The following is an 8,514-nucleotide window of genomic DNA, read 5'->3' on the forward strand; positions in this document are numbered from 1 at the left end:
ATTCCTCCACGTTCAACCAACGTTTCGAGCCAAGTTCTCATTAAGATTACAAGTAATGTAATAGGCCATTACTGGATCCAACACAATTGGTGCATAGAAAAGGATTCATTTGTTACATAAACATACACCAAAAGATGCTTGCTGTCTATTTGCAGCAGCACTCATATGGTTGCACCACTCGGTTACGCCTCCTGCTGTAACAAAGTCATATTTATGCGCTTTCGTACCCCTAATGCACATTAAGTGGGTTTTTTCCGTCGAAATTGGTGCATGATTTTGATGTTTGCATCTTTTTATATCTCCACTACAAGATCTACCCTAGAACACGCAGATTTTTGTAGTAGGCCTGTGAAAAATTTGTTGTTTTAGCTTTTCTCCCAGTATTTTTCAGCGTGCGTAAAAGGCGTATTCTCAAAAAAAATCTTACCGAGTATGTTGACTACGATTTTTTATAGAGAATTTAATAAGCATGTCATACGATGTAATAATATATCTACAGGGTGTTTTTTGGGCGCTATAGTTAAACGTTTCTGGAAAAGTGAAGTAGGTAGGTTTTTGAAAATTGGTACTTTGGAGTTACTCTGAAGCCGAAACGATGTAAGATATTTTCAAAATAATGGCACTTCCGGAAATACCGGAAGTAGCTAGTAACTCCGTTATTTTAAATGGAAACTCCATTTTTTATTACATTTTTGAATTCCATGTTAAATTTCAGTTCTTTTGATGCCCACATATACATATCTACAATTTATGGCGACTCGTCATCGAAAATCGGAATGACCGCAGGCCATCGCTCTCTGGGATACTGCTGTGGGATACGGCAAATACGAGGACAAACATGAACACCCTCGAAATACGCTTAATTTAAAGAACAAGAAGTCCGCGCAGTACGTATATGGCCCATATCATGAAAAGGAAAAGGGGGGGGGGGGCGTGTTCGAACGATAAGCGGACGTACACGTGGAAATGTTTTATTATATTTGGACCACATAAATAGATATAAAAATTAATTCTAAGCAAAACATGTTCTATAAATTTACTTTTGTAAAATTCTTATTTTTCCAGTTATTCGCGAACGGTCAGATGTTCCTTGAGTTTTTCATAGAAAAGATCGATGGTTTAAATTGGTTATTTGCCAGAAGCTCGAAAAGTATGCACATTTTATTTAAAAAAACTTTGGAAATGGGTTTTTTAATGATTGCTGTATTACCAATACAAACCGAGCAATGGTTTGTTAAGGTTGCCTCTTGTTCATCGAACGCTAAATTAGTCAAATAACATATTGCTGTGTAAACAAAGTCGGGTTGGACGTTGAGGTTTACGTCATCTGAAGTGAATACGGGTCGTTTCATTACTAACCAAATGTTCATTTTAATTAATTTAATTAATCTGGCGAGATTCCTTACGGTACGATTTTGCGTATCTAGCCTGTATCAAAGGTATTTGTTTCTCTGTAAAATAGATTATTTCCTAGAATTATTAAGGATAGGAAAATTTTATCTAATTTTTAGTTATCAATTTGTTATGTTAAATCGCTTAGGTGACAGTTCAGATTTAATTTATTGGGTACTTCGTTTATTCTGATAAAAGATTGCTGTCACAGAGATAAAGATGCCTTTTAATGGGAAAAGATCGTTTTGGCAATTTCGAGGTCGAGTTGCTGTCTTTTGAACATTTCGAAGACGCGCGTTTTTTTGCGTTACAGTTTGGTGACATAGTTGAATAGTCTACAATTAATTTAAAAAAAGATTTAAAAACTTTTCTCGAGCAGATGAATCTTTTATTTAGGCTACAACTAAAAATAGCGCCCTAAAACTGCAATCTCTTCTGCGTACTGAGTGCTGCCACACTATTTTAAAACCCAACAGTGGCTTGGAAACATTAGGCCAACAGATTGGGGATCAGGGGCGGACTGGGTACTTAAGGGCCAGGTGGAATTGCATAGGTTACGGACCATTAAAGTATTAGTGTAGTAATGAAGGTCATAAAAACAGTGCTCCTTTCTCGAAAATCAATTACCATACAGTTTTTTTTAAATTGCAGCTGATAATTAAAAGTAACAAAATATACAATCCACACGAGGTGCGTCGCCTATCATTGTATTTCAGCACCTTCATGCTACGACAAAAAATGATAAATTCATTGTAAAACACTTCAATTAAAACAGAATTTTTTAACAACCTAACATCAACCCCAATTAGAGAAACGTGTTAATAATTTTGAGCCCCGAAAAAAAAATTGTCTCAGATCGACCCGGAAAAAATGTTCTTATAGAATGTGGCCTGTAGAATCCATAATTTCAAACAGTTCCAAGATTGGGCTACTAGTTCAAAAGTTCAGCCCTTTGAATTTTTTTTGGAAATTGGTTTCTAGTCTATAACTTTTAATTGAGAAGTCTGATCGAAAAACTACGAATTGATTTGGATTCTACGCACCCAAATTAATAAGAAAAAGTGTTTTCCCGAGAAATTTTGGTGTAGTCGATTTTTGGTAAAAAAGGAAGGTAATACACTGCCTTTTTTTGAGCCCCGAAAAAAAAATTGTCTCAGATCGACCCGGAAAAAAATTTTCTTATAGAATGTGTCCTGTAGAATCCATAATTTCAAACAGTTCCAAGATTGAGCTACTAGTTCAAAAGTTACAGCCCTTTGAATTTTCTTTCGAAATTGGTTTTTAGTCTATAACTTTTGATTGAGAAGTCTGATCGAAAAAGTACGAATTGATTTGGATTCTACGCACCCAAATTAATAAGAAAAAGTGTTTTCCCGAGAATTTTTGGTGTAGTCGATTTTTGGTAAAAAAGGAAGGTAATACACTGCCTTTTTTTGAGCCCCGAAGAAAAAATTGTCTCAGATCGACCCGGAAAAAAACCATACAGTTTTTTTTTTAATTGCAGCTGATAATTAAAAGTAACAAAATATACAATCCACACGAGGTGCGTCGCCTATCATTGTATTTCAGCACTTTCATGCTACGACAAAAAATGATGAATTCATTGTAAAACACTTCAATTAAAACAGAATTTTTTAACAACCTAACATCAACCCCAATTAGAAAAACGTGTTAATAATTTATTAATAGTGCAAGAAACTAAATACAGCACATACTTATAAATTTCCAACGGGCCATTATGATCTACAGGCCAGGTGGCAACCGCCACCCGCCCCCCCGGGTCAGTCCGCCCCTGTTGGGGATGGTTTTTAAAGATGGTTCATTGTATCCGATTAAACTGAAAGAATTGACTGCACCATTAAGACTAACACAGCTTCTGATCCAGGTATTCGCCCACACTGTAGTGGGGGTGACCAGGTTATGGGTCAGTATTGACTATGACAATATGACACATATTAGAAGACTTGCCATAAAGTACCACTGTGCTAGAGAACGCAATTTATGTGTGTCAAGATGGATTTACTCTTTCGCAAACAATTAGGAAGTAAAACAGTTCAACCAAGCGCTTTGTGAATTCCCATCTGGAATAACTACGAGTACATTTATCAAAAGAACTACAATGTAATTAAACTATAAATAAACCTTCATCGATATATGATTGACACGGTTTTTAACCTCGGAAATGGCCACCCGTTATCAATTCGCATGAAACATAATCGATTTGTTATATAAATGATTAATTCGATTAGAAAACTGGGGTTCGTAAATCAACAATACTCACCGTTTCACTTAATCATAATGTGCCGGCGTAATACGCGATGTTGTAATTTGAGACATATGGTTTATTCATCCCTTTAACTGTGAAAGTTTGGCAAAATAATTAGGCTCGCAAATTGCGGTGTTACTTTTTTTCGGAGGTCGGAGTGAAAGTTGCGTTTGCGTTGCGGAAAAAAGGTTTTTCTCAGTTCATTGAGTAAGTGCGATGTCATTATTTTATAATAAGAACAATGTCCCAAGGTCTAAATTATATGGTGTTAGACTAAATCTGTTTGTCGTTTCGACATTACTGTAAAAAGATTTGGAGTGGTTTGTGCAACTACCGATGTTGCCCAAATTTTGAAATACCGACATATTTTGTAAAAGCATAGTTTCTGCACACGAATAGACAAAAGCGTGGCTTTGTATGAGGCAACTAAATTCCTCCTCGCGCCCTCTTTACCTATTAAATAAAAAACCGTAAAGATTTCATGAACGGAACCACACAGACGTAAAAATCAGCCTTTGGTGTATATTTCTTTCTTGTAGTAAGAAATTGGGCCAAAACACAAGACAAAGACAGTTTTACTTTTAACACTGCCGCACTGAGTAAAAACATTATTAGCCGTGCAAAAAATTTTATTAGGTTGCCACTTTCTTCGAATTACAATACAATCAATCAAATTTGCAACGGATGTTTTTTTTTTAAATTATACCATAGTTCACAACAGCCATAGATCCTCTGCAATATCCATTAGTAACGCAATCCGTTCCCTTCACATAAATTGCAGCTCACTTGCACTTTTTAAGACAAAATTATTACCTACCTTAAAATTAGTGTGCATTTGAAAAAAATTAATGTTTTTAGTCGTCGATTTTGCCTTTTAACTTTCTAACGTCCGCACTTTCTCCGTTTTTCATCATATCGTTATCCTTATAAAGTGTAATTTGAAATAGTCTTTGAAAAACGTCCTTACTTGTACATGAAAAACAAGATAGTGTAACGAAGGTGAAAGCGTCTTTTAATAATCCATGGTTTGTAGTGTTCCGCAGGGGTGTATGGTTGGACCTCTCTCACGAATGATCCGAAACATCACGTAGTGGCCGTCTTGGATTGAAGCAGATGTAAGAGCACGTGTGTTATTTAAAATAGTACAAAAGAAGCTTTTGGTTGATATTTCTATCTATATTCACGGTATAAGGCAGATATAAACAAAGAGAGGATGCTCGAGCTAACCGCATATCAAACATCTGCATACTTGAAGTGTATGCAACTGATAGGTAAAAAAGACTAACGTGCAGAGTTCAATAACCGGTTCGTAATTAATTGAAGGTTGTCTTAAGTTTGAGTAATCACGCCATATCGCCATAATTAACTTTGGTGGATGGCGAGTAAAATCGAATAGATCCACGTGCATAATTTTGTAATTAACAATTCGTAATTCGCGTTAATTAAATGTTTCTCCCACACACGTCGTCGTCATAATAACAATAATAATAAAGGTGAATCACTAATTTAATCGACGAGTTCAGTCAACTTGAAAACCCTTTGTCGATAAATTCGAGAAGATGGTTTAAGAATAGCGAATTGGAATAATGATTTTCTATGTACGTATAACGTTAAATCGCAATGTGCATTAAAAGTGCACAACGAGCTCGAACAATGGACATACCGGACGTACACGATTTTTATTATGCAAGAACTGTTGCGTGTTGTTTGTTTAAAAATTTAATTGTTTAATTCAATTTTTAAAACACCTCGCATGGTCAGCGTGAACCGCCTTGATCTTTCCATTTCTGTGATGGGGTTTGACTATGTGACAATATAAGGCGATTGGAAATAAAAGAAACAAAGCGGGACCTGCATTGAAAATTTGAAAGTCTATCGTGAGTAAGAGGAAGTCGATCACGCAAAATGAAGCAGAACAAAAATTGGCCTTGCGAGGTAATTGCGCTTGTTTAGCTATGGTCACGGTAGAGCGCACAGGCATGTAGGAAATTGGTCTTCCTTGAAGAACAGAACTATTGAGTTCTTTGGTAACTTTTGCTACCTCCCTTGATTGTATAGGATACAAAACACTACTCTTGGATTCGTTTATCTTTCTACTGTCTGTATTCGCCTTTCCGGCAAAACGGCTGAACGAATTGGAACCAAATTTGGTACACATATCCTATATAGTTTAATTAAAATGAGCATATTAAATTCTCCCTTCAATATTATAACACAGCAAGGATATTTTAAAAAAATTAAACGACTAAAAAATTCAAAAAGTAAAAATTATAAAAAATAGAAAAAAACATTTTTGGAATCTGTTAAATGTTATATTTTTCAAAAAAGGTAATATGATACCTTTTTAGATTAACATACAAAAGGTGTTCCATTTTAAAAAAATACGGTTAGGTCCAATAACTTTTTTATTTGACCTCGTATATTTATTCGGGAAACTGAAGATTTATTCATTAACATTTTTAAGAAACCTTCACTATTTTCCTGTAACTAAGAAAATGTAGTCATTTAAAAAGTGATCATTTTTTTTATTTTCCCTCCTTATCTCTTTAGCATAAATTTTGATTTTACAAATTATAGTTTGATCAACCTATATTCCTTTTTTGATAGCAAAAATGGGACGCCCTGACCAATTTTTTTGACTACGTTGGTCTTAATGTGAAACCACTCATTTTAAATGGAATTTAAAATCAAAATTACAGCTCCTGAACAGTCTCTGAAAACATGTCAAACTGCAGAGTGTCAATAGTGCATATTCTGTATATCGATACATCAACTGAGATTAAAAAGTGTCGCGACAAAGAAAATAGCAATACCTTCGCGAGGCTGGGTGTTAATAACACATAAAAATATGTATTTATCCAAAATTTGGAGAAACCAAACCAATTTTGAATATTTCAAGCATCTTCAATATTTTCATCGAGAGTATAATTTTTGTGGAATACTTCTTTACGGGATTATCTTATCAAATAAAAAATAACAGACCAGTGTTTGGAAGCCATTCCATAAAAATGTCTTTATGCCCCTCTGCTGTCCATTTTTTACATATGTGTTTTATATAAAAAACATCGGAAAACTAATGACGGAAAGGGGGCGGGGAGAGGGGCATCGTACTCCCTTCTATATTTTTTTAGCAAACACACCCCTTCGCCATTTAAAATATTGTAACAAGTATCCCAGACATCGTGGTGCCAGCCGGCGCCAACAAATCGATAAAAGATAGAGAGTGCCAACATCGATGCCAAAGTGATCATTAGTGAAGTTCGCGATCGTATGTTATCAATTTGTGTACAAGGCTAAATAATTAATTGAAAATAAATAAATCATGTAGGTAATTAAATTGTTACAATAATTACAAGAACGATATTTTATGGTGGTCCTTAATAATGAAAAATTAAAATGTCAACGCAACTCCTATTTGATAAATATGGCAAGCTAAACGCGCATAGATGAGTTGCGTACGCGCTCTGGCCACGATCCTAAGGGATGCTAAGTAGAGCATCGGAGATAGTAGTGAGTTTGGCCCTCGAATGAGTGTCATCCACGTGTAGGTGGTGAGTAAACTGTGCTATTATTAGGTAAAACCTCTCTCAGATATCCGGAGTGCATAATGTGCATGAGTCCATGACGCTCGAATAGGTCATGGTGTCGACCCAATAAGAAAAAAACAAGACCTAACAAAATGAGTTCCGGCAGGTGTTTTTGCATAGAGGTTAATGAGATACATAGATCAGTTACTGATCCATTGGCCGACGGTCCTAATAAGAGGGCCGAGGCAGGATGTGTATCCTAAAAGAAAGATGGTATGAGCTCCAAATTAACCCTTCAGGATGTCATCTTCAACAACCCTAATCGCCGATGGGAGTGTTCGGAGGCCCAGGAGACCTCAACGCCAGTTAATTTATTGGCGATGATCGCGGTTAAGCAGTCGCGATGTTTGTTTACACGATCCTCGAGGGCAGAATCAACTGAATGCTGCCCCTCATGACCTTAGGAGTAGTGTACAGAGAGACATTTCTAATGAAAGGTAAGTTTACAGTAGATTTGTCGCATCTTAATAATGAGTTCTGACCAATTAGCCCTCATTTAATAAGCTACTTTCCTTTGTTAAAAATACCAACCCATTCTCGTATCCTCCACCGAAATCAAAAGTTCTCGGGCGTAGTTTTTAGCGCATTTATTTGTAAAAAGGTAGCCTTTAGACTTTAGTCTCAATTTGGCCGGCCGACTGGTTGGCTGGCAGCAAATGCGGGCCTGTAGAAGAACGCCTGTAGAAAAGTGTACATGTAATTATCGGGGCCGTGTAATTTACAATTTTAGGGACGGTGCTACATGATGTAGGGTCGGCGACATCTGGGCGCCATCCCCGAGTGTGTCATGGTAACGTGGTGATCAGTTTTTTCCCTAACTTCTTAAAGTTAGGTCTGATTGTTTTCAAATTGGTGTCGTCGGAAAGATTTTCTAAACGCGTGATGGAATTTTAATTTTCATAGGGGAGAAATTAACCATCTTCTGAAGGCACGCTTCTTCGGAAGTGGGTACCGACAACTGGTATGTGGTAGCCCCCTGCACTTACAAGTTAATTTTAAGCAATTTCAATTTTTTATAACCGAATGATAACGGCATTATTTGCTACATTATTTTAGGCTCGATTTTGGGGTAAATTTACTTAGATACTCGTACAATACATTACAAATAAATAGTGCGAACTCCTTTGAAATGAATCCATAGCTTGTTTTTAAATTACGATGAAATTGAAAAATAAAAATTGCCTTCACCTAAATGATTATTTATACTTTATAGTATCGAAAAATAGATTAACCGCAATTTCTACAACCTAAAAAACTTCAATCGGTTTT

Source organism: Photinus pyralis, unplaced genomic scaffold (genome assembly GCF_008802855.1).
Source record: "Photinus pyralis isolate 1611_PpyrPB1 unplaced genomic scaffold, Ppyr1.3 Ppyr1.4_LG7, whole genome shotgun sequence".
Lineage (NCBI taxonomy): Eukaryota > Metazoa > Arthropoda > Insecta > Coleoptera > Lampyridae > Photinus > Photinus pyralis.